This window comes from Anomaloglossus baeobatrachus, chromosome 10 (assembly GCF_048569485.1).
Source record: "Anomaloglossus baeobatrachus isolate aAnoBae1 chromosome 10, aAnoBae1.hap1, whole genome shotgun sequence".
NCBI classification, from domain to species: Eukaryota; Metazoa; Chordata; class Amphibia; order Anura; family Aromobatidae; genus Anomaloglossus; species Anomaloglossus baeobatrachus.
The window spans coordinates 22,586,428-22,614,230 of NC_134362.1; the positions used below are offsets into that span (position 1 = coordinate 22,586,428).

At 42.0% G+C, this 27,803-nt stretch overlaps 1 protein-coding gene across 3 annotated transcripts in view; it reads right to left on the reverse strand.

Annotated features, from left to right (window-relative positions):
* LRRC4C (leucine rich repeat containing 4C) overlaps positions 1–27,803 on the reverse strand; it is a 970,587-nt gene that overhangs the window by 641,514 nt on the left and 301,270 nt on the right. Inside the window, exon 1 of one of the 3 annotated variants that reach the window (XM_075325247.1) lies at positions 22,924–23,049. The exons of the other annotated variants lie outside the window; for them this stretch is intronic. The gene's annotated coding sequence lies outside the window, so the exon portion shown is untranslated. Of the gene's footprint in view, positions 1–22,923; positions 23,050–27,803 lie in introns of those variants that run through there. 3 annotated transcript variants of the gene reach the window in all.

Consider the following 27,803-nt stretch of genomic DNA (forward strand, 5'->3'; position numbering starts at 1 on the left):
AAGGTGATACAGGACACACAGTGGAGGCAGGCTAGATGGAAACAGCCTGCCAGGAAACAACCCACAGCAATACCAGGACACACCACCAGATGGCAGCCTGCTGACAGGCAGCAATGCAAAAAGGACAATACAAGGTGAAAAATAGCCCATAGAATGTCTCCTGACGAAGCCTTCGGTGAAACGCGCGTCGAGGCCCCGCCCCCACGCCCGGACACATCCACCATTCCTGCTCTGACATGTCGCAAGGTAACAGTGATTAATTATTTATGCCCTTTTGCCCTTTGGGACTTCTTAGGGGGTTTTACAGATCTTCTCTATACAATCCATTTCCTATACCGTCCGTTGTGACTTTCTATGGGCTATTTTTCACCTTGTATTGTCCTTTTTGCATTGCTGCCTGTCAGCAGGCTGCCATCTGGTGGTGTGTCCTGGTATTGCTGTGGGTTGTTTCCTGGCAGGCTGTTTCCATCTAGCCTGCCTCCACTGTGTGTCCTGTATCACCTTTGTACAAATTATTAAATTTTGTATTTCACTTTGACTATTTGTGGTCCTCTTTTCTGTTGTATCCCCATCTCTATTCATTGAAAAATTGGGGCTACACAATTTTAGGTTTTATATTCTTGTGGACCTTTTCCGGTCATAGGAAAGGTTGTTTAGGTTATGTAAAAAGATACTTTTGATGAACTCACCTTGCAATGTCTTTTTTAATCCTCTACGTGCACTGTACGCTTGCACCTTGCATATATTATATGTTATCACCTTTGTGATTTGCTTCTTCCGCCGTCAGCCGCCAGCTCTTATATCCCATTTTTATTACTCCTAATAATCGGACAGGAGACTCCCGTAAGCGCTCGGAGGCCTTTTAGAGGAATTCATCTCTCTTTTGCTCACAGTAATCAGCCTTTCCTCTTGGATTCTGCCTGCAGCTGTGTGTCACTACAAATAAATTAGCCTTAAGTGTTATGAGCCGACTGCAGCCTTTCAATTAGGTTTGGCACGTCAGTACCGAGCGCTCGTAGCGCAGGAGTAAAGGAAATACAGTCAGTGCATGGGATGTCATGGCAAATATCTTGCCCGGGGACGTATTTATTTTAATGAACACAAGGTCGTTTTTGGTTGGTTTGGGTCCCCGACTCTGTTACCGTTAAGTGCCTTGATCTCGGGTCGTGTTTGCTATCACTCAGTCAAACATATTGGAGACTATTATGATATATACAAGTCTCATGGACAAACACTTTCTATACAAATGAGTCTTTTCTTTTTTTTTCCTCTTGGAAAAACGGAAAAACATTATTTTGGGGTACTCTACCGGGAGATGTTTATGGTATCTGCTTCTGTGCAGTATATTTCCATCTAGTGGTTGCAATGTGAATTGCAGCCTGTCAAGGGATAGGATGGTAATACATTAATGAAATTGAAATGCCTGATATCTTATTAATCAATGTTAAGGGTAAAGAACAGAGCTGGGAAATGTATATTTACTAACAAGGGCGTCACGATCGTGGTCATCAAGGTCACGACCAGGGGTACAGAGGCCGCCGACCCCATCATCTACTTCAGCTGACTTGCATCGCGGCACAGAGACCTGCCGGGCACTTGCACTGCGATACATGCTGCCGGCCATATAGTGGCTGGCAACTGACATCTGTTCTGCAACTGGGGGTGGCGCATGACATCATTGTCATTCACCATTTCACTCACTCCAATGTCAGCTGCCAGCCCCAGTCCATGCAGACTACAGATGACACTGGGAGACTTGGGATCGGTATATACTAGGATGGGGACCGTGTATACTAGGATGATGAGCATATGTACCAGGAGGACCATACATACCAAGATGGAGGCCATATATACCAAGATGGAGGCCATATATACCAAGATGGGGACCATATATACCAAGATGTGGACCATATATACCAAGATAGGGGACATATATACCAGGTTAGGTATGATATATACCAGGTTGAGGGCCATATATACCACTTAAGGGACCATATATACCAAGATGGGGGCTATATATGTCAGGATGGGGGCCATATATATACACCCGGAGAGGGGCTATATATACCAGGTAAAGGACCATGTATACCAGGATGGGGATCATATATATCAGGAAGAGATACATATATACCAGGAGGAGGACCATATATACCAGGATGGGGACCATATATACAAAGATGGGGGACATATATATCAGGATAGCTACGATATATACCAGGTTGAGGACCATATATACCACTTAAGGGACCATATATACCAAGATGGGGGCTATATATATCAGGATGGGGGCCATGTACGATATATTTACCAGGTGAGGGGCTATATATATCAGGTAAAGGACCATGTATACCAGGATGGGGATCAAATATATCAGGAGGAGAACCATATATACCAGGAGGAGGACCATATATACCAGGATGGGGGCCATATGTATCAGGTAGGGGATAATATATACCAGGATAGGGACTATATACAGCATATATCAGTAGGAAGACCATATATACTAGAAGGAGGACCATATATACCAGGATTGTGGCCATATATACCAGAATGGGGGCCATATATACCAGGATAGAGACTATACATACCAGAATGGGGGTCATATATACCATGTAGGGGACCATACATATCAGGATGGGAACTACAGTATATATACCAGGATGTGGGCCATATATACAGGTAGGGTAAAGCTAACCATACCTGTCCATGGGTCAGCCCAGCTGCACTAAAGTGAGTATGGAATGTTTTTTTTGTTTTTTTTTTTTATTTTATTATTTTAATGCTTTATAATCCATTTAAATCCTATTCATTGGCCATGTCTATGGAAATGGTAGAAGACTCTTTATTCAGCCTGTCTCAGGTCTTGTTCACAAAATCTAATTTTTTAGCTTTGTAAATCCCAGCTTTATTTAACAAGGTTATAAGCTTTATAGGGTGTTTTTTACGTGTTCTTTTTCATATATATATTTTTTTTATTTATTTTCATTGTGCATCTTTTCATGTATCAGAAACATGCCTTACAGAAGAAGTTGCATTAAAAAAAATGCAGTTGACCCCCAAAATGTCCTAAAAACACAATCTGAAGAAATTCTAAAAGTTTGCTCCAGATTTTTGGTATAAAAAAAAATTGCAACAACAATGTAACTTTTACTCATCGCTTGACAAAAAATCATTTTGGAAATGGAGTAATCAGAATGCACCCAGGAACTTTGCAAAACAGAATATCGGAAATAAACACATTTTTTGGAGCAAATCTCTCCCTTTTCATAGTAGATATAGATTAGTAATTCTGTGTTAAAAAAATAACAACATAAAAATGTCAAGAAAAATGCCATATATTTTGCTTTATTTTTCTCAAAAATATGTTGGTTAAAAAAAACAACAAGACGTTTCTAATAAAAGAAGGATCTGGAGCCAGAAAGTGAAGACAATGTGGGTAGAAATTGACTTTTAAAGGGATGTTTGTAAAAGATTAAATATTATCCCCAATGGAAAAAGGATAGATTATAATTTTCAATTGTCTATGGGATAGATTTCTATCAATCCCATAGACAATGATCCATGAGGTTCCCAACGCTTATCAGTAATGGAATGGATAGGTGATTCATTTCATATCTCAAAGGATCTGAACATGCTAGTGTCAGGTGCACATGCTGCATTCATTGTCAACGGGGACTGAAAAGCACAATATTTGGCTATTTTTATCAATCCCATAGACAATGAATGGGGAGAAGTTCAGGCAGGTACATGTCAGGATGTTGCTGAAGGTTCCAGAGCCCCGGTCAGTCTCAGGATCACCGAGGTTCCCACCGCTTATCTCCAATGGAATGGATAAGGGATAATTTTCATATCATAAAGGGTCTGAACACACTGGAGTCAGGTGCACATGTTCCACTCATTGTCTACAGGACTGCCTAGCACATCATTTGGCTATTTCTATCAATCTCATAGACAATGAATGGGGAAAAGTTAGAGCAGGCGCATCTGAGGATGTTGCTGAAGGTTCCAGAGGCCCAGTCTGTCTCAGGATCACTGAGGTTCCTAGTGTTTATCCCCAATGGAATGGATAGAGGATAATTTTCATATCATAAAGGATCCGAACATGCTGGAGTCAGGTGCACATGCTCCATTCATTGTCTACGGGACTGCCTAGCACATCATTTGGCTATTTCTATCAATCCCATAGACAATGAATAGGGAGAAGTTCAGGCAGGTACATGTCAGGATGTTGCTGAAGGTTCCAGAGGCCCAGTCTGTCTCAGGATCCCTGAGGTTCCTAGTGTTTATCCCCAATGGAATGGATAGAGGATAATTTTCATATCATAAAGAGTTTGAACACACTGGAGTTAGGTGTACATGTTCCATTCATTGTCTATGGGGCTGCCTAGCACATCATTTGGCTATTTCTATCAATCCCATAGACAATGAATGGGGAGAAGTTCAAATAGACGTATGTCAGGATGTTGCTGAAGGTTCCAGAGGCCCAGTCTGTCTCAGGATCACCAAGGTTCCCAGCGCTTACCCCAATGGAATGGATAAGGGATAATTTTCATATCATAAAGGGTCTGAACGCGCTGGAGTCAGATGCACATGTTCCATTCATTGTCTATGGGGCTGCCTAGCACATCATTTGGCTATTTCTATCAATCCCATAGACAATGAATGGGGAGAAGTTCAGGCAGGTACATGTCAGGCTGTTGCTGAAGGTTCCAGAGCCCCGGTCAGTCTCAGGATCACTGAGGTTCCCAGCGCTTATCTCCAATGGAATGGAAAAGGGACATATTTCATATCATAAAGGATCTGAACATGCTGGAGTCAGGTGCACATGCTCCATTCATTGTCTACGGGACTGCCTAGCACATCATTTGGCTATTTCTATCAATCCCATAGACAATGAATGGGGAAAAGTTAGAGCAGGCGCACCTCAGGATGTTGCTGAAGGTTCCAGAGGCCCGGTCTGTCTCAGGATCACCGAGGTTCCTAGCAAGTTATCCACTATAATAACAATACCTGATTTTTTTATTTTTTTACTTTTTAAATAACCCTAAATTTCCTCCTGAAATGTTGTTGAAAGGTTATGAAGCCGATGTTCTCATTTGACTCATATAAAATCTGCAGCAATAGAAGATACAAAGTGACACAGCAGCTGCAAACGTCTGCGCGAGGCGTCTGAAACTGAGCTAATGTTTTGTGATGGCGGTTTTATTGAACATCTGTGCTAATAAAACCCGAATTCCATATGCGCTAAGTAGCGAAAACTTCCGAACAGTCACGTAAATAGGAGGAAAACATTACAGACATTTTGTCATATGGAAATCAATAATAAAAACAACTTAAAAAAAAAAAGTGTAATTAAATGCGAAAACAATGCTCATAACTTGCCAGAAAGTTGTAGCTGTCGGCTCCCGTCAAGGTCAATACACAATTAGAGGTGTGTTAGACCGCGCCAACAAAAGTTGGTGGAGAAAACTTTGTTCCCATGGAGACATTCTTAAGAAAGCAATTCCAGCGAGATTCCGCCTCAGCTGTGCACATATCGATACAAAAAGGAAGAATGTATCTCAAGTTGCTTATATACAGATGCGCCCTCTTATATCTCGCCTCTTGGCTGCACATATTGTAAAATAAGAAGCATGACGCTGGGAAAAAAAATGTTTTGTGACCTTCTGTTGGGAAATGTTTGCACCATATGTGTCTATGCAAGAAACAATCAACACATTCTCTAAATTGTGTCAAAAACTAAAAAAACAACAGTGAAAACAAAAAAAATGGTTTGCAAAACAGACTCAGTAAATGTAAATATAGCGGAAAAGGAACAAAGGAAAAAATAATAGATGCAAATCAGGTTGGAAGCGCACTGGGGTGAATGAAAGAACTGCTTAGCCACGCCTCCAGTGCACCTCCAGACCGATTTGCATATGATCTCTCTACTATACAGACACAACACTATTTATATAATATATTATTTTTATATAATATTTTATTCATTATATAGCGCTATTCATTCCATAGCACTTTACATACTTTGGCAACACTGTCCCCATTGGGGCTCACAATCTAAGGTCCCTAACTGTATGTTTTTGTAGTGTGGGAGGAAACCGGAGAACCCAGAGGAAACTTCAGTCATGTCACTATTCCAAAAATCTGTTCTGACAGGTTCCAATTATGAATTGAGGAAATCTGCAAATATTTCTTTTAACTTTCTATTGATACCAAATAAAAAGGGTGTTCTATACTTCAGAGCAGTATTTGCAATGCTGTCAACATCAATATTAAAACCAGTAAACATTTTTTGAGTCTGGGAAGAGCTTGTTTTCAGGAATTGTATTTAGAGAAATGTAAATTTTTTGACATCTGAAAAAGAATGTCCTTTCTATACAATACAGAAGCTGCCGCTTAAAGACTGCTTCCAAATACAACTAATGAAATATAACCTACCGTATTACAGAATACATAATGTAATGTATGTACAAAGCGAGTGCAGCTCTGGAGTATAATACAGGAGGTAACTCAGGATCAGTACAGGATCAGTAATGTAATGTGTGTACACAGTGACTGCACCAGCAGAATAGTGAGTGCAGCTCTGGAGAATAATACAGGATGTAACTCAGGATCAGTAATGTAATGTATGTACACAGTGACTGTACCAGCAGAATAGTGAGTGCAGCTCTGGAGAATAATACAGGAGGTAACTCAGGATCAGTAATGTAATGTATGTACACAGTGACTGTACCAGCAGAATAGTGAGTGCAGCTCTGGAGAATAATACAGGAGGTAACTCAGGATCAGTAATGTAATGTGTGTACACAGTGACTGCACCAGCAGAATAGTGAGTGCAGCTCTGGAGTATAATACAAGATGTAACTCAGTATCAGTACAGGATCAGTAATGTAATGTATGTACACAGAGACTGCACCAGCAGAATAGCGAGTGCAGCTCTGGAGTATAATACAGGATGTAACTCAGGATCAGTAATGTATGTACACAGTGACTGCATCAGCAGAATAGTGAGTGCAGCTCTGGAGTATAATACAGGAGGTAACTCAGGATCAGTAATATAATGTATGTACACAGTGACTGCACCAGCAGAATAGTGAGTGCAGCTCTGGAGTATAATACAGGAGGTAACTTCGGATCAGTACAGGATCAGTAATGTAATGTATGTACACAGTGACTGCACCAGCAGAATAGGGAGTGCAGCTCTGGAGTAAAATACAGGATGCAACATAGGATCAGTACAGGATCAGTAATGTAATTTACGTACACAGTGACTGCAGCAGCAGGATAGTGAGTGCAGCTCTGGAGTATAATACAAGAGGTAACTCAGGATCAGTAATATAATGTATGTACACAGTGACTGCACCAGCAGAATAGTGAGTGCAGCTCTGGAGTATAATACAGGATAAGTAATGTGTTGTAATGTCCTCCCCTGCTGCTCCTCCACCTTTTTGCTTTTCCTCTTCTGTCCTTCTCCTCTTCTACTATTATAGATTTACTCAAGATGAAACATTTGGGGATTTAGGACAATTCTGATAGAAAAGTCTAATAATGCAGGATGAGGCCACGTTTGTGCCTCTGGGAGTCTGTGGATAATGGAGGATGGTTTATTTTGCATATTTGTTGAGTGTCAGTATTTATTAGTAAACACATGAACACAGTTGCTCTTTCTCTTATGTGTAAGTTTAGTTTCTTATGCCCCATCACATCTTTTGTATCATACAAAATACAAGACTATAAAGAGGCGACAAAAGAAAAAGGCACCAAAAAATTACCACAATCAAAACACTGAATAATTCATAAGTGTCTCGCAACACAACAAACGCGTCAATGCTCCTGATGGTTTCCTTGCAATCCTCCACCTTAGGTGTAAATCTTGGAGAGCGTTATTCCCCGAGGTGCTGCGGTTGGTTATTGTGTAACCGGCTCACAAAAAGCATTTTGGTGTTTTTGAATGGATCCAATCTCAGGGGATCCGCAGCCGCCGACAATCATGAAGCCATTGCTTTTTTAGTTGGTTTCCGCACTTTACCTGGAGTGCAGTGATGTTCTTAGCCCAGAGGAAGTTCTTGTCTTTTTTTTGCTCATTGTCAGATGATGTTTTTTGGGGGGAGACTCATTGGAGGATCCTGACGGATCGGGACTACTTTTTGAAAAAGTTTAACAACTTTGCACAAGGAGGGAGATAGCGAAACGCGTGGAAAGTTACCTGGTGAAAACCTAAGTGTTCCGGAAAATAGAGCAGCTCCGGGCAACTTCTCCATGGTACCCGAGAGGAATGAATCTCTGACTCCTGAAGGTTTAAGGGACCCATTGACACACAGTGGGTACGAAAAGTATTCAGACCCCTTTAAATTTTTAACTCTTTGTTTCATTGCAGCCATTTGGTAAATTCAAAAAAGTGCATTATTTTCTCAATAATGTACACTCTGACCCCATCCCCCATCTTGAAAAAAACCCCAGAAATGTAGAAATTTTTGCAAATTTATTAAACAAGAAAAACTGAACTTTCACATGGTCATAAGTATTCAATCCCTTTGCTCAGACACTCATGTTTAAGTCACATGCTGTCCATTTCTTTGTGATCCTTCTTTAGATGGCTCTACTCCTTCATTGGAGTCCAGCTGTGTGTAATTAAACTGATAGGACGTGATTTGGAAAGGCGCACACCTGTCTATATAAGACCTCACAGCTCACACTGCATGTCACACCAAATGAGAATCATGAGGTCAAAGGAACTGCCCAAGGAGCTCAGAGACAGAATTGTGGCAAGGCACAGATCTGGCCAAGGTTACAAAAGAATTTCTGCAGTAGTCAAGGTTCATAAGAGCACAGTGGCCTCTATAATCCTTAAATGGAAGACGTTTGGGACCACCAGAACTCTTCCTAGACCTGGCCGTCCAGCCAAACTGAGCAACCGTGGGAGAAGAGCCTTGGTGAGAGAGGTAAAGAAGAACCTCAAGATCACTGTAGCTGAGCTCCAGAGATGCAGTAGGGAGATGGGAGAAAGTTCCACAAAGTTAACTATCACTGCAGCCTCCACCAGTCGGGCCTTTATGGCAGAGTGGCCCAACGGAAGCCTCTCCTCAGTGCAAGACATATGAAAGCACGCCCCTGTTTTCTCCTTGTGCTCATACGCATCCGCTCGTTACCAGACCCCGGCTTTCCTGACTCCTCCTCCATCCATACTTCTCGTAAGTAGTGGCTAGCGTCACATTTTGGAAGATTTTTGGTTTCTTTGAGACTGGTCTTGACGTGTGTGCAATTATATGGAGCAGGCTCAGGAGCTGAGCCCGCTGTAGTAATCATAGCTGCACCTGCTGCTAACAGCAGTGATAGGAGCTCGCTCTGTTTACTGCTGTTTAACCATTTAAATGACACTATCAATCGCTGATTGTGGAATGTAAATAGCACGAATATGGTAGAGTGTTCATTCGGGCACACATCACCCCAGTCTGTAAAACTATCTTGGTGTCCTGATCGGCTGACTAAAGGCCCATATCAACACATTGCTTAACAAAAACACATTTGAAAATATAAAAATTCAAATATACGCCCTTTCTCTATAAAAAAAAAGTAAAAGAACAAATAAAAATAATTATATTTACCATTACTCTATCCGATCTATCAACATATAAAATTAGTTAATCGATCAGGTAAAAGCTGTAGAAAAAAAAATGAAAAATTGCATTTTTCTCTGTTGTCACATGTCCCTCAAAATTGCAAAAAAAACTATTAAAAAGTTCCAATAAACACTATAGCAATGCACAAAAAAAACATCTATACAATCTTGGTATCGTCATAATCTAATTGACCCGGAGAATTATCATGCCAGGTTATTTTTATGCACCGTAAATGCAGAACATAATAAAATAATTGCAACTTTGTGTTTTGTTTCACTGCACTTGGAACTTTGTTTTCCGTTTTTCCGTCTATTATTTGGTAGAATGATTAGTGTCATTAAAAGCTACAAATTCTCAACAGAAAATCAAACCCTTCAACAGTAATATTAATGGAAAAATATAGACGTTGTTAAAAATAAAATTACAAAAAATGAAAATATGCTTCGCAGTTATAAAATAGGGGAAAAGTTAAAGTGATATTCTTTGTTGTTACAATCACTGCCAATAAAAGGACACATGGAAAATCACGCACACGTGTAACTGTCACGCTCCCCGGGTCCCCTGCCTTGCTTCCCGGCTCCCCTGCCTCGCTCCCCGGCTCACCTGCCACGCTCCCCGACTTCCCTGCCTCGCTCCCCGGCTCCTCTATCAGGCGTCCCCCGCTCCACAGCCTCCAGCCCCCATCACCTGCGCTCCCCAGGCGGCTCGGTCCCCGCTCCCGGCGCCCGTCGGCAGCTCTGCTCCAGGCCGGCTTCCCTGCCTCCTGTTCACCGCTCCCTGCCCTGGCTTCTGGCACCCGGGCCTCGCGCATGCGCATTAGGGCGCGCGCGCGGTCATTGACCCTTTCTTAAAGGGCCAGTGTCCTCCAACAGGATATTGAAGGATCAGGTACTGGGTATATAGGGGGATCCTTTCCAAGTGGGCGGGGCCTGTTCTTCGTGTTTTCTAAGCTAGGAGTCAGGTCTCCTTGTGTCTGTGATATACTCACCTATCTCTCTCGTAGAGCCGATCCTGCCTCGCCAACCGGTCCTGACGATACCGGAACCCCGAACGGTGACGGCCTGCCATCCCGTCAGCTCCTGCCATCTCCGATCCCTGTGGTGACCCGTCTTCTCGCTCCATTGGTTCCGGACTCTGCCTGACGACATCTCGGCCTCCGAACCTGAGCTCCGTCACCCGGACTACCTTCAGAGACCCCGTGGTCCCAGGGACTTCTTTACTCCACTCCTCTAAACGGACTGTCCTGCTAGTGCCCCGGCTACCGGGCACCTTGCCCTCGGTGAGGTGTTCAGCCCAGTGGACCCACCTCCTGGGTCTGCCCGTCCACCTGGCCCTAACAGTAACTACGTCTGCACATATTTTTGCATCACTAGAGAGGGTGCAAGTAAGGGAAACCGGCGCCATTGCGGGTCCAAGAGGTGGATGATTACATACTGTACTCTATCTAGATACATACAGTGCCTACAAATAGTATTCAACCCTGCAGATTTAGCAGGTTTGCACATTCGGAAGTAACTTGGCATTGTGCCATTTGGACTGTAGATCAGCCTGGAAGTGTGAAATGCAGCAAAAAAGAATGTTATTTCTTTTTATTTTATTTTTTTAAATTGAGAAACGTTTATTCAGAGGGTCATTTATTATTCAACCCCTCAAACCACCAGAATTCTGTTTGGTTCCCCTAAAGTATTAAGAAGTATTTCAGGCACAAAGAACAATGAGCTTCACATGTTTGAATTAATTATCTCTTTTTCCAGCCTTTTCTGATTAATTAAGACCCTCCCCAAACTTGTGAACAGCACTCATACATGGTCAACATGGGAAAGACAAAGGAGCATTCCAAGGCCATCAGAGACAAGATCGTGGAGGGTCACAAGGCTGGCAAGGGGTACAAAACCCTTTCCAAGGAGTTGGGCCTACCTGTCTCCACTGTTGGGAGCATCATCCGGAAGTGGAAGGCTTATGGAACTACTGTTAGCCTTCCACGGCCTGGACAGCCTTTGAAAGTTTCCTCCCGTGCCGAGGCCAGGCTTGTCCGAAGAGTCAAGGCTAACCCAAGGACAACAAGGAAGGAGCTCCGGGAAGATCTCATGGCAGTGGGGACATTGGTTTCAGTCAATACCATAAGTAACGTACTCCACCGCAATGGTCTCCAGACGAGCCCGTAAGGTACATTTACTTTCAAAGAGTCATGTCAAGGCTCGTCTACAGTTTGCTCATGATCACTTGGAGGACTCTGAGACAGACTGGTTCAAGGTTCTCTGGTCTGATGAGACCAAGATTGAGATCTTTGGTGCCAACCACACACGTGACGTTTGGAGACTGAATGGCACTGCATACGACCCCAAGAATACCATCCCTACAGTCAAGCATGGTGGTGGCAGCATCATGCTGTGGGGCTGTTTCTCAGCCAAGGGGCCTGGCCATTTGGTCCGCATCCATGGGAAGATGGATAGCACGGCCTACCTGGAGATTTTGGCCAAGAACCTGCGCTCCTCCATCAAGGATCTTAAGATGGGTCGTCATTTCATCTTCCAACAAGACAACGACCCAAAGCACACAGCCAAGAAAACCAAGGCCTGGTTCAAGAGGGAAAAAATCAAGGTGTTGCAGTGGCCTAGTCAGTCTCCTGACCTTAACCCAATTGAAAACTTGTGGAAGGAGCTCAAGATTAAAGTCCACATGAGACACCCAAAGAACCTAGATAACTTGGAGAAGATCTGCATGGAGGAGTGGGCCAAGATCACTCCAGAGACCTGTGCCCGCCTGATCAGGTCTTAAAAAAGACGATTATTAGCTGTAATTGCAAACAAGGGTTATTCCACAAAATATTAAACCTAGGGGTTGAATAATAATTGACCAACACTTTTATGTTGAAAATTTATTAAAATTTAACTGAGCAACATAACTTGTTGGTTTGTAAGATTTATGCATCTGTTAATAAATCCTGCTCTTGTTTGAAGTTTGCAGGCTAATAATAATTAATAATAATTTTATTCATTTATATAGCGCTATTAATTCCATAGCGCTTTACATACATTGTCAACTCTCTAACTTATTTGCATCTTATCAAACCTGCTAAATCTGCAGGGGGTTAAATACTACTTGTAGGCACTGTATACATATATATATATATATATATATATATATATATATATATATATATATATATATATATAGATATATATATATAGATATATATATATACTGTAAATAGACAGATTAGTTGATGAATATAGCTAAAATGCTCTCTAACCTTTTCAGGTGAACTTAATGTGACCTTCTCTAACCTTTTGCAAGCTCATGCCCAATTGTTCAATGTTTCAGGACTTTTTGAACAACTTGCTCTTCTCTAACAAGGAGCTTAATGGGGAAATTCACAGCAGGCGTTTGATCAGTGAATCACTCAATACATTTTGGGGTTCAGTTTGAATTGGTATTAAACAGTTCTCCTCATCAGGCTGTTCACATTTTGACATCATGAGACCAAGACGACACCTAACAATTGATCAGCAGTACTGCGCCATTGCAAAGTGACCACTGAGCTTAGAGTGTCACAGAGTGTCACCAGCAGGTTGTACAGAGACACTGAGAGACTGGAAGAGTCACAGAAAGGCAGAGAAGTGACCACTGAGCTTAGAGTGTCACAGAGTGTCACCAGTAGGTTGTACAGAGACACAGAGAGAGACTGGAAGAGTCATAGAAAGGCAGAGAAGTGACCACTGAGCTTAGAGTGTCACAGAGTGTCACCAGCAGGTTGTACAGAGACACAGAGACTGGAAAATTCATAGAAAGGCAGAGAAGTGACCACTGAGCTTAGAGCATCACAGAGTGTCACCATCAGATTGTACAGAGAAACAGAGAGACTGGAAGAGTCATAGAAAGACAGAGAAGTGGCCACTGAGCTTAGAGTCTCACAGAGTGTCACCAGCAGGTTGTACAGAGAAACAGAGAGACTGGAAGAGTCACAGAAAGGCAGAGAAGTGGACGTCCTTTGCCCACATCCCACACTGTTTACTGCTTCATTGTGAACAATGCCCTTCAAAACCGGATAATGAACGTCACAGAACTCCAAGCACATTTAAGGGAGGGGATAAAGGATAAAGGCCAGAGTGTCACGTCAGACCATTCAAAATTGTTTACAACAGCATGGTCTGCATTCTAGATGACCTACAAGGTACCTGACTGCACCACCAGACACAAGCGTCATCTATGTACCTGACCACACCCCAGGCACAGGCACCATCTAAGCTGGACGAAGGACAAATTAACCTTAGTGCTGGTCACTAATGAAAGTTGATTCACGATGATAAGAAATAATGGTTAGCAATGATGTTGGAGACGTCAAGGAGATCTCTATGCACCAGACACTGCTTTCACCAGATGAGCCTTTGGTGGTGGTGGTGTTACAATGTGGGCCGTTGTGTCTGGTCTACAGGACAGCTCTACACTGTGTGAATGGTACAATGATTGCTCCTACTACGGGAATAACATCATCAACCATTAATGACCCATGAAGTACTGTGCTTGTCATAGATTGTGTCCCTGACTTTGATGCGGGTTCGAATGCTGAGCTACATCTCTCCCTCCACATGACGGCTGATCTGATCAGCCAACATGTGCATCTAATAGCCATGGGCAGATCAAAGATCCTCCTGAGGTTGTTGACCAGTTAAATTCAACTGTGAATCTCTGACAGTGGGATTTAATACTCAGTGGCGGAGAGGACATCATTTCCTGCTCCCATCAGCAGTCCCGTGATGTGGTATGGAAAAATGAAAATGTTATGGCTCTTGGAATAAGGGGAAGAAAAAAAAAATGAAAGCGCAAAAATGAAAAAATCGGTAGGTCTTTAAGGGGTTAATCCAGACATTGTGCCTTTGCGAGTACTACACCGGCCTAATCCCAACATCATGGAGGACAATGCTCCAGGTCATCGAGGTCACATCATTAGGGAACGGCTGCCGGAGACGGGGGGAACTCAGATGGAGCAGCTCCCCTTTCTCCAGACCTGAATCCCATAGACAACCTATGGGATCAACCAAGTCGCTGTGTAGAGGCCGAAACTCTGTACCCCAGAACCTCAATGACCATAGGGCTGCCCTACAAAAAGAGTGGGATGCCTCCTCCACAGACAATAACTCCACTTGTGACCCACAGGAGGCGACGTTGTCAGTTGTATTTGATGCTCAAGGCCACATTACAAGATATTAAGACATTGACATTTTTTGGGGGTGGAGGGGTGGAGGGGTGTACCCACCACTGGTGTTGGCTTTTCTTTCAATAAATTGTTTGACATAAGGAAGTCACCATTGCTGCTTCTACATAAATACTGGACTGTCAGGATAAAATACTGTAATGTGAACTTTTTACATTTTTCAAAAATTAATTTTTACCCAAAAACCAAATATCCCCAACTTTTTGTGAGTAGTGTGTGTATTTATATATATATATATATATATATATATATATATATATATATATATATATATATTTATTTATTTTTTTTTTTTTTTCCTTTAATAAGGACTCTTAATATAGCACTTTCTTACCAGTATAGGTCTCGCTTGCTTACACAATCAGATTTACAGTCCTAGATTGACTTCTCATTGCTGTAGACTTGAGCTGCCCCTCGTCAGTCTCCTATGCACAATACCATGTGATGTAAGTGACAGCTTCGCCTCTCCGTCAGCTGCAGACAAGGACCATGACACTGTGTTCCTGAGACAGACGGCGGTGTACATGCACCGTGCCACAGGGGACCTCGCGCTGTCCTAGACTGCAATGATTTTCTGTCACCTCCAAGATGATGCTATGAAAATATCAATATACTAAGAGGTAAAAAAAAAAGCTGCAAGTTTCCTATCCCTCTAAGGACCCATAGGGCTCCAGCTAATTAAATGGAGCGATCGCTGAAGATGAAATAAGAATTTTGTTCTCCATGTTATGAAAAGTTCTGTTTGGAAAGTGCATTGTACATGGTAACAAATAAAAGAGGCTGGTAAATTGTAAAATACATTGTTATTACTATTATTGTTAAGAAATATACTTGACTAATAATAATCATAATCATAATATTAATATTATTTTATATTATTATTATTACTGGACAAATATATTGTTTTGCATTATTATTATTATTTTTATTATTATTATTATTATTATTATTATTATTATTATTATTATTATTATTATTATTATTATTATTATTAATAATAATAATAATAATAATAATAATTTGACATATTAATTATGTTTATGTAATATACTTAAATAATAATGATAATAATCATAAAACAAATATAATAATAATGACTTATTATTATTTCTATTTATTATTATTAAAGTATATTTAATGATGATAATAATAATAATAATAATACCACTACTACTAATAATAAGAATATAAAATAAATAAATTGACATTATTATTATTAATAATAATAATAATAATAATAATAATAATAATAATAATTAATGTCAATTTATTTATTTACTTTATACAAACAATACATGAGTCATATTATTATTATTATTAGTAATAATAATAATTGATATGACAATTTATTTATTTTATACAAACAATACATGAGTCATATAATTATTCTTATTATTCTTATGCTTATTATTACTAGTCAATTACATTTAATAATAATAATTAATATATTGATTTTTTTTATTATTATCACTATTATTAATGTTATTATTTATATAAAACAATATATTTGTATAATAATAAAAATTCTTCTTCTTATTATTATTATTATTATAATTATTATTATTATTATTATTATTATTATTATTATTTGTCAACAGATAACTATATCAGTAGTTCCATAAGTATTAAAAGTTAAAATTGTAGTAGCAGTAAATAATAATAATTATTATTACTATTATTATTATTACTTCTACTACTACTACTACTACTACTACTACTACTACTACTACTACTACTAATAATAATAATAATAATAATAATAATAATAATAATAATAACAATGTACTAGAATTTAACTTTGTAATATATCTTGCCCAAAAAATGTTGTTTTTTTTATTTATGAGCCACTTTTCCTCCCATTCCTTCAGAGCTCAGAATTCACTCTGAAAAACAGCTAGAATTAATCTTGTTCAATATGAATTGAATTGGCTGTTTACTGAGGGGTCAGATTACAGCTGCCAATCAAAGTGTATAAACTGTAAGGGAAGATGCAAAGTAAAGGCTGCACACGAGTCGATCTATTGTGCAATAGCACGATCGATCATACCCGCCCCCGTCGTTTTTGCGTCACGGGCAAATCGCTGCCCGTGGTGCACAAACTCGTTTAACCCCCGTCACACATACTTACCTTCCGGACGACCTCGCTGTGGGCGACGAACGTCCAATTCCTGAAGTGGGAGGGACGTTCGGCGTCACAGCGACGTCACACAGCAGCCGGCCAATAGAAGCGGAGGGACGGAGATGAGCGGGACATAACATCCCGCCCACCTCCTTCCTTCCATTAAGCCGGCGGGTGCCGTGGGACGCAGGTAAGCTGAGTTCATCGTTCCCGGGGTGTCACACGGAGCAACGTGTGATGCCACGGAAACGATGAACAATCTGCACCCATGAAAATAAACGAGATTATGAAAGTTAACAACGAGTACATGACTCGCGATTTGTGAGCGATACTGCGTCGCTCGGAGGTGTCACACAGCCCGACGTCGTACGCTATGCCGGATATGCGTCACAAAAGCCGTGACCCCAACGACATATCGCACCATATATCGTCTTGTGTAAAGCCCGCATAAGAGAGACAGGAGCAGACATATAAACAGACTTGTGGTTTGCAACTAATTGAACTAATTGTTGCAAAAATCTTTTTTTTTTTTTTCAGCTTTTGCAGGTTTATCACTGTATATAGACTAGACATTATAATTAGCAGTAATAAGTTCAAGGTGAAGCTGTAGGTGTCCAGACAATGATGTGGTGTGAATTCAGCCTGACGCGCGTTTCCATACCATAATGTATTCAATCATTTTATGACAAATTAAGGAAAAAAGTTATGAACTGATAATTACAAATCATCATGCTAAAAGCTTCACACATTTTCAGTTTATTTCAGAGTGTAAACATTAAAGTAACCCAGATTTGTGTTTCAGGAAATAAGTACAAAATATCTGCTCATAACAGTTTGTACTTTTTTTCATAGAATCTATTTTTTTTGTGTTTTTTTTGTTTGTTTAGGAAGACCTTGGGCCAATTTTAATCAAAAGGTGCTTATTACAACTAATGTAGCTTTTTGTTGCCAAGGAAAACTCATATTGGCCTTGAACACAATTTTTCATGTTGCTACCCAATGCTAAGCACTGTTGTGATGGATAATGCATATGACATAAATTACCCTGTACCATCCTGAGTTACCTCCTGTATTATACTCCAGAGCTGCACTCACTATTCTGCTGGTGCAGTCACTGTGTACATACATTACATTACTTATCCTGCACTGATCCTGAGTTACATCCTGTATTATACTCCAGAGCTGCACTCACTATTCTGCTGGAGCAGTCACTGTGTACATACATTACATTACTTATCCTGAGTTACATCCTGTATTATATTCCAGAGCTGCACTCACTATTCTGCTGGTGCAGTAACTGTGAACATACATTACATTACTGATCCTGTATTATACTCCAGAGTTGTACTCACTATTCTGCTGGTGCAGTCACTGTGTACATACATTACATTACTTATCCTGCACTGATCCTGAGTTACCTCCTGTATTATACTCCAGAGCTGCACTCACTAATCTGCTGGTGCAGTCACTGTGTACATACATTACATTACTTATCCTGCACTGATCCTGAGTTACATCCTGTATTATACTCCTGAGCTGCACTCACTATTCTGCTGGTGCAGTCACTGTGTACATACATTACATTACTTATCCTGAGTTACATCCTGTATTATCCTCCAGAGCTGCTCTCACTATTCTGCTGGTGCAGTCACTGTGTACATACATTACATTACTTATCGTGCACTGATCCTGAGTTACATCCTGTATTATACTCCAGAGCTGCACTCACTAATCTGCTGGAGCAGTCACTGTGTACATACATTACATTACTTATCCTGAGTTACATCCTGCATTATACTCCAGAGCTGCACTCACTATTCTGCTGGAGCAGTCACTGTGTACATACATTACATTACTGATCCTGCACTGATCCTGAGTTACATCTTGTATTATACTCCAGAGCTGCACTCACTATTCTGCTGTTGCAGTCACTGTGTACATACATTACATTACTGGTCCTGAGTTACCTCCTGCATTATACTCCAGAGCTACACTCACTATTCTGCTGGTGCAGTCACTGTGTACATACATTACATTACTTATCCTGCACTGATCCTGAGTTACATCCTGTATTATACTCCAGAGCTGCACTCACTATTCTGCTGGTGCAGTCACTGTGTACATACATTACATTACTTATCCTGCACTGATCCTGAGTTACATCCTGTATTATACTCCAGAGCTGCACTCACTAATCTGCTGGAGCAGTCACTGTGTACATACATTACATTACTCATCCTGAGTTACCTCCTGTATTATACTCCAGAGCTGCACTCACTATTCTGCTGGTGCAGTCACTGTGTACATACATTACACCACCTGAGTTACATCCTGTATTATACTCCAGAGCTGCACTCACTATTCTGCTGGTGAAGTCACTGTGTACATACATTACATTACTTATTCTGTACTGATCCTGAGTTACATCCTGTATTATACTCCAGAGCTGCACTCACTATTCTGCTGGTGCAGTCACTGTGTACATACATTACATTACTTATCCTGTACTGATCCTGAGTTACCTGCTGTATTATACTCCAGAGCTGCACTCAGTATTCTGCTGGTTACAAATGTAACCACCGTTACCACATTTATAGAAGTCATCTCCCTTCAGTGCGACCATTGTGTTATAGCTTTGTGTGCTGCCTAATGTGGCACGTAGCATAGCCTATAGGCTGTAGTATTGCTGTTTGCTGCTGAATAGGACTTATCAGATGCATCATTATTAGAGATGAGTGATTGGATTTGATGGAAATAAAATTAATATTGAGGCTTTAGGAATTCGCTTATTCCAGTGGATTTAGAACAGTTTGTATCAATCGCATAAAACAGCCACCGCCATGTTACACAGAGCAGAAAACGCAATCCGCCAGGATAGGATCACATGACCTCTGGAGTGGATTGGCGGGTTCCCCTAATGCCTTGAAGGCGTTACATCACAAAGCATAGCACCGTCAATCAAGAGGAGCTATCACAGACTGTATAAGAGCCCTGCCCAGAGCGCGCAGCAGACACTTCGTGGTGACTCTGGATAGTGATGGACGTTCCAGCTTAAATATTACTAATAGAAATAGGAAGATAATGTCGTGAAACATTGAACCAATCCAAGATCCATCCAAGTTTGGTTCCAATCACACCAATTCTTCTCACTGTAAAAGATAAAAGTGACTCTACCTGCTCCTCTCTAGGACCCTGTGATAACGATGCAGCGCTTGGATACTATCCTACTGGCGCCGTCTATTTTTTTTTTACAGACCGATTGACTTACATTGACAAGTTTGATCCATCTCTCAGATCAATACATTACGGGTGATTTTGCGTTGACCACTTGGTCCGTAAAAACAAATCGGACACGTCTACAGCACCAAGGACTATAGTAGATAAGAGAACAACACAGCCACAGCTCCTAGGCAAAATTGGACTTCTAAATTGGCCATCACATTGGTTTGAGTCTCACCATTGAGATTCCCGCTGATTGTTAGAAGTCTGACATGTATCTTCCATTTTTTATGTTCACAAGTGTAAGGCTCTGGGGTGGGAGTGGGAGTGGGAGTGGACCCACTGAACCATAGGGGGAACTCTAACGCGGGAGGAACTTAACTAAGCACCTACCGGGTATGCAATAGAGCCTCTGATGACGAGGTTGGGCTTGGCCACCAGTAGATGCCAGGTGCCACACCCAGGTCAGAATCCGGGACAGTGACAGCTGAGTGGAGCTGGGTGACAGCAGGATAGGAATGGGGCTATGAACTAGATGGGTACTAGGAGTCTGATAGGGCAGACACAGGAACTAGACAGGACTTGAACAGGTACAGAAATGTTCTGGAACATAGGATGGGTACTGGATACAGGCACAGATCATCAGGCACAGGTCATCAGGCACAGGTCATCCGGCACTGGTCATCCGGCACTGGTCATCAGGAACTGGTCATCAGGAACTGGTCATCTGGCACAAGTCATCAGGCACAAGTCATCAGGCACAGGTCATCAGGCACAAGTCATCAGGCACAAGTCATCAGGCACAAGTCATCAGGCACAAGTCATCAGGCACAAGTCATCAGGCACATGTCATCAGGCACAAGTCATCAGGCACATGTCATCAGGCACAAGTCATCAGGCACATGTCATCAGGCACTAGTCATCAGGCACATGTCATCAGGCACATGTCATCAGGCACTAGTCATCAAGCACAGGTCATCTGGCACTAGTCATCAGGCACATGTCATCAGGCACAAGTCATCAGGCACATGTCATCAGGCCCAAGTCATCAGGCACATGTCATCAGGCACATGTCATCAGGCACTAGTCATCAGGCACAGGTCATCTGGCACTAGTCATCAGGCACAGGTCATCAGGCTCTGGTATTTAGGCACAGGTCATAAGGCTCTGGTCTCCAGGCACAGGTCATCAGGTACAGGTCATAGGACTTCAGGTACAGGGCATCAGACTTCAGGTATAAGAGACCGGGCTTAAGGCAGGACAAAGGAATGGGTGCAGTATTTAGGCTGGTACCAGGACACAGAAACAGACTTTAGGAACATGGGCTGGATGGATCCAGCAACACAGGACAGGTTAAGGACTACACTAGACACAGAACTTGATTACAGGCAGGACTGGTGCTGATACAGAGCAACAGGCTGGCCCAATACGACTGGACTAGGTTAGAAATCTAATGAGTTACTCAGGTCCCTCCTAACAGGGGAGGGACCATGGAATACCTGATGCCTCCCAGCAATAGGCTGGGGACAGGTTTGCAAAGTGAGTGCACTTCTCCCTAAAGGGACAGGGAGCACTCGCACCCTGTGCAGGAGACTAGGAAAATCAGTACGGCATGAACAGGGCCCGGGGCCTAGAGACCTCAGTGAGGTCAAATTATCCGAGCACTCACAAAAGTGTGAAAATAATTGCTTTATATTAAACATTGTGGTGAATCCAGTTATAGTTGAAATCATTTTGGTCTCAATTTAGACCTTCGTCAGTTCAACGTGCTGCGGCATCTGACACTGCATAGATTGGTGGCGTAGAGGAACCACAGCAGTATCTGTCAGCGGCGGGTACCACTGTGATTCCTTTATGCCACCAATATTTTCACACTTTTGTAAGTGCTCGGATTATTTGACCTCTACATTAAGAGTTTGGAACCTACCAAAGCATCCTGATTTACACCAGAAGAGCCACGTTACACCCCATTTAGGGACCTGGGGGCCGAAACACACGTGGGCAGCGAAACACACGTGGACAGCGAAACACACGTGGGAGAACAAAAAACGCACAACATGAGGGTGGCCATGCTGAGAAGCACACATGGATGGGCAGTGCGCAAGTGCAGAGGACATGTGTCCCTGTGGGATGAGGGAGAGGAGAGTGCAGGGACATTGGTGCTAGGACGCACTGGGACATCGGCATATTTAGGAATACAGATGCCGGTGTTACAAGACTGTGGACAAAAGGAGCTAAATGCAAAATCAAGTTGGACATGAGCTCATTTGAAGTCTATTAATCCCCCATTTAGCTACTTCTGCACCAGGATGAAACTGTGGACACAATTCCCCCATTCTGGTGATCGGTGGGACTTCCCAATGCGGCACCACACTGATTAACAGATATCAGCTTCCTACTGATCAGGCTATAATGATATATTCTAGAATACCCCTTTAAGAAAAAATTGACATCGAAATTTGGAATTTGAAATCTATAACATTGAATCTAATTAATCAGTTCAGATCTTTTTCAAACATTTCCAAATATTCACAAACAAAAATGGGGCTTCAGTAATAAAACGCCAGCACCAAGGTATCATCCACGTATTGCTTGACCTTGCATCTAGTCTCTCACCAAAGGGATTAGCAAATGCCCCATTTTCCAAAGCTTCTTCCATTACTTTGATGAGCAATTAAAATGCTAATTAAAAAACAATCCGAAAGTCAATACTCAGAAGGTTATGATATAATAGGATCTCATACACTTACTGCTATGCCGGGGAAGGTCACAGAACATGGAAGGAGATAGCAATGTCTTGTAGAATTAACGTGGGTATAACTTAGATCTTTCGCGAGGTCCGCTCATCTGTTTATTAATTGCGCGTTTCGCTACTTTGATTTTGTTTGATTGTTATGATCTCTGATTTCTTTGAAGTTCACTTAATCAATAGTTGGTGGTAACCTCCATAAAGCAGGAACGGCACTAATGAAGAAGGATTCTGCGGGAATAAATATGCTTTGTAAAATCCATTTCTATTTCAGTAATATCCAATTATTAATAATTTACTTGCGGAGTGATTAGATTGTTAATGATTCATACTCAAAAACTACAACTGTGCTGCTCAAAAACTGTCATCTCTTCCTCCTGAGCTTGGATGCGTCCCCTCTATGCAAAGCTCGAAGTCTACAGAAAACATATTGTGCAAAATTCTAAAAAAATTATGGCTGCCTGGCGCCTGCTTTATTGACTTAAGTCAAAATGTTTTATTATTGAAGTCAATGTGTAAAGAATATGAGCGTGGATGCAACTAGAGTCCAATGAGCTCCGGTGCAAGATTTGGATCTGCCTCCCACCCCCTTTGCATATTTTCCAGATGTATGAGGCGTTGTGGCTTTGGAAATCCTATAAAGACATATGTGTTACCCTCCTCTCCATTATGTTATATTGTCACCCATTCTGGTTTTTGTTTTCCATCCTGGGCCCCTTCCAGGTATATATATGTCACCCTTCCTGACCATATCCTGGTAGATCTGTCCTGACCACATCCTGGTAGATGTGTCCTTTATCCTGGGCTTCTTCCAGGTATATATGTCCTTCATCCTGGTATATATGTACCCCATCCCGGTTTACATTCTGGGCCCATTCAGGTATATATGTCCCAAATTCTGATATATATTTCTCTCATCCTGGTATATAAATCCTCCTATCCTGGACCCCTTCCATATATACTGTATGTCCCCTATCCTGTGCCTCATTTTGGTATATATGTCCCAAATCCTGGTATATATGTCTGTCATTCTGGTATATAAGTCTCCCTATCCTGGGCCACATTCTGGTATATATGTCCCCTTCCTGGACTTCTTCCAGGTATATATGTCCTCCATCCTGGTATATATGTACCCCATCCCGGTTTACATTCTGGGCCCATTCAGGTATATATGTCCCAAATTCTGATATATATGTCTCTCATCCTGGTATATAAGACCCCTATCCTGGGCCCCATCCTGGTATATAAATACCCATCCTGGACCCCTTCCATATATACTGTATGTCCCCTATCCTGTGCCTCATTTTGGCATATATGTCCCAAATCCTGGTATATATGTCTGTCATTCTGGTATATAAGTCTCCCTATCCTGGGAGACATTCTGGTATATAAGTACCCATCCTGGACCCCTTTCATATATATGTCCCGTATCCTGTGCCTCATTTTGGTATATATGTCCCAAATCCTGGGATATATGTCTCTCATTCTGGTATATAAGTCTCCATATCCTGGTCCACATTCTGGTATATATGTCCCTTTCCTGGACCTCTTCCAGGTATATACTGTATGTCCTCCATCCTGGTAAATATGTACCCAATCCTGATTTACATCCTGGGCCCGTTCAGGTATAGAGGTCCCAAATTGTCTTATATATGTTTCTCAACTTGGTATATGTGTCCCCCTATCATGGGCCCCATCCTGGTATATATGTCCCCATCCTGGACCCATTCCATATATATGTACCCTATCCAATTCCCCAGTCTGGTATATATGTCGCAAATCCTGGTATATATGTCTCTCATCTTGGTATATATGTCCCCTTATCCTGGGCCCCATCCTGGTATATATGTCCTCATCCAAGACCCCTTCCATATATATGTCCCCTATCTGTGCCTCATTCTGGTATATCTGTTCCAAATCCTGGTATATATGTTCCTCATCCTGGTATATTGTCCCCCTATCCTGGGCCCCATCCTGGTATATATGTCCCCCACCTGGGCCCATTCAGGTATATATGTCCCAAATCCTGCTATATAAGTACTCATTTTGTGCACATCCTGGTATATATGTTCCCTGTTCTGCCTCTGCATAAAAAATAAATTTTACTCACCCTTCACTGCCATGCGGCATCCTCTTCTACAGCCAGTGCAGGAGACGGCAGCTTACATCACTGCCATGCACCATGGCACATGAAATCACTGTCATGTGCCCCCAGTAATGGCACGCTGACGTCTGCTGCTGGCCCTTGATTGGCCAGTGGTGTGTATTGCGGTGCAAAGACTCAACAGGTCTCGGAGCCACAATACACTTCAGCAGGATGTGTGTCCTCGCACGCACATCCTACTGAAGAAGGAGCTGAGGTCGGCGGGCACCTCTGCAGCATGGGCCTGGTCGAGTTTATAATTTCTGTGACCATGATCATTACAACCATGTATATAAGACATATTCCCCCTTGTAGTCACTGCAGGCCGACTTAATATTATCGTTTTACGCTGTCATATTACATATACTCTGGCATAAAAAAAAATGTGCAGAATTCTCCACAATTTTGAGCTTATTAAAGCAGAAAGTAAATTCTCCTAACTGAGAGCAGCATAGGATTCAAGAGACGCTGGGTCTGCGGATATATAATTTTTATGGTTTGGTTTGTTAAAAAACTGTTCTCCCTCAGTCGCTGCAGAAAAATTGACAGTTCTCCTTACACCTAATGTGCAAAAAAAGTGAAATTACTGCGTGGGAGGAAAAAGCAAACTTTATCTTTTAGTTGATGGAGGAAGTAAAACTTATGGGCTCTCTATATGTGTAAAAGAGGAAAACTGGTTTCAAAAGCTATATCTATCAGCATTGGAGGTAGGCCTCAAGAGGTCTACCTGAGTAGACAGAAACAGGACTCACAGGCTTTCTCTATCAGTGGGTGGGGGATGCAGGACTTGCAGGCTTTATCAGTGAATGGGGGATGCAGGACTCACAGGCTTTCTCTGAGTGGTGGGGGATGCAGGAGTCACAGGCTTTCTCTGGGTGGTAGGAGATGCAGGATTCACAGGCTTTATCAGTGGGTGGAGGATGCAGGACTCACAGGCTTTATTATTGAGTGGGGGATGCAGGATTCACAAGCTTTATCAGTGGGTGGGGGATGCAGGACTCACAGGCTTTCTCTGGGTGGTAGGAGATGCAGAACTCACAGGCTTTATCAGTGGGTGATGCAGGACTCACAGGCTTTATTATTGGGTGGGGGATGCAGGACTCTCAGGCTTTATTATTGAGTGGGGGATGCAGGATTCACAAGCTTTATCAGTGGGTGGGGGATGCAGGACTCACAGGCTTTCTCTGGGTGGTAGGAGATGCAGGACTCACAGGCTTTATCAGTGGGTGATGCAGGACTCACAGGCTTTATTATTGGGTGGGGGATGCAGGACTCTCAGGCTTTATCAGTGGGTGGGGGATGCAGGACTCACAGGCTTTATTATTGGGTGGAGGATGCAGGATTCACAAGCTTTATCAGTGGGCGGGGGAAGCAGGACTCACCGGCTTTCTTTACCAGTGGGTGAGGGATGCAGGACTCACAGGCTTTCTCTATCAGTGGGCGGAGGAATGCAGGACTCACAAGCTTTCTCTATCAGTGGGCGGGGGGAAGCAGGACTCATAGGCTTTCTTTATGGGAGCGTGGGGTATGAAGGACTCACAGGCTTTGTCTATCAGTGGGCAGAGAGATACAAGACTGATAGGCTTTTTCTATGTGTATATGGAGAAAACAGGACTCATAGACTTTTTTTGAGTGGGAGCGGGAAGCAGGGCTCAAAGACTTTATCAGTGTGTGGAGGAAGCAGGACTCACAGGCTTTCTCTCTGAGTAGATGGAGGAGGAAGCAGGACTCACAGGCTTTCTCTCTGAGTAGATGGAGGAGGAAGCAGGACTCACAGGCTTTCTCTCTGAGTAGATGGAGGAGGAAGCAGGACTCACAGGCTTTCTCTCTGAGTAGATGGAGAAGGAAGCAGGACTCACAGGCTTTCTCTATCAGTGGACTGGATATGTAGGACTCACAGGCTTTCTCTATCAGTGGACTGGATATGTAGGACTCACAGGCTTTATCAGTGGGTGGGGGATGCAGGACTCACAGGCTTTCTGTATCAGTGGATGGAGGAAGAAGGACTCAGGATTTTCGGTTTCATTAAACCACTATTTAGTACTGAGTCAAATAATTGGAAACAATTTACCTATTTGATACAACCCACATACAAGACCCCCAACAAAACACTAATAGCTACTTGTGCCAGGCAGTACCCCCTTTAGATTGCACATAAAGCATAATTATATGAGAGAGAGTATGGAGAAGGTTTCACAGAAAGGAAAGGAAGGTTTTATAGTAAAAATACCCCATTACATATTTCCTACATAGGTCAGTAGTTCCAAAAAAGGTATACTAAAAAGAAGTGGCATTGGATACAAATACAATTTTTCCAAAAAATGGTATTAAAATGATCCCTATGACACACGGTCAAAGGGCTTTGAAATACACAAGAACCCATTGACATTGGTAACCACATCTAGTCAGTCCTAATAAAAAATCCATTTAATCCATTAAATCCCTTGTTGTTAACTTCCCGTTATTTGCGTCCTGGTCACATTGTAATTCCTCGCTCTACATTTCATCCACTGTCCTTCCTTTAAGGACTTTTCGGAAATTCATTAACAAGATTTTATGCAAATCCCCGATGAAGAAACGGGTCAGGTCTTTGCTCTTGGACTCTACGGTATCAGCCCAGACCCTCGAAAAAGAGACATATTTTAATGTAATAGCTAAAAATTTAGCATTCCTCAAGATACAATCTGGAATATGTAACATTTGCAGAAATCGCCCCAAGGCGTATGTTTAAAGCATAA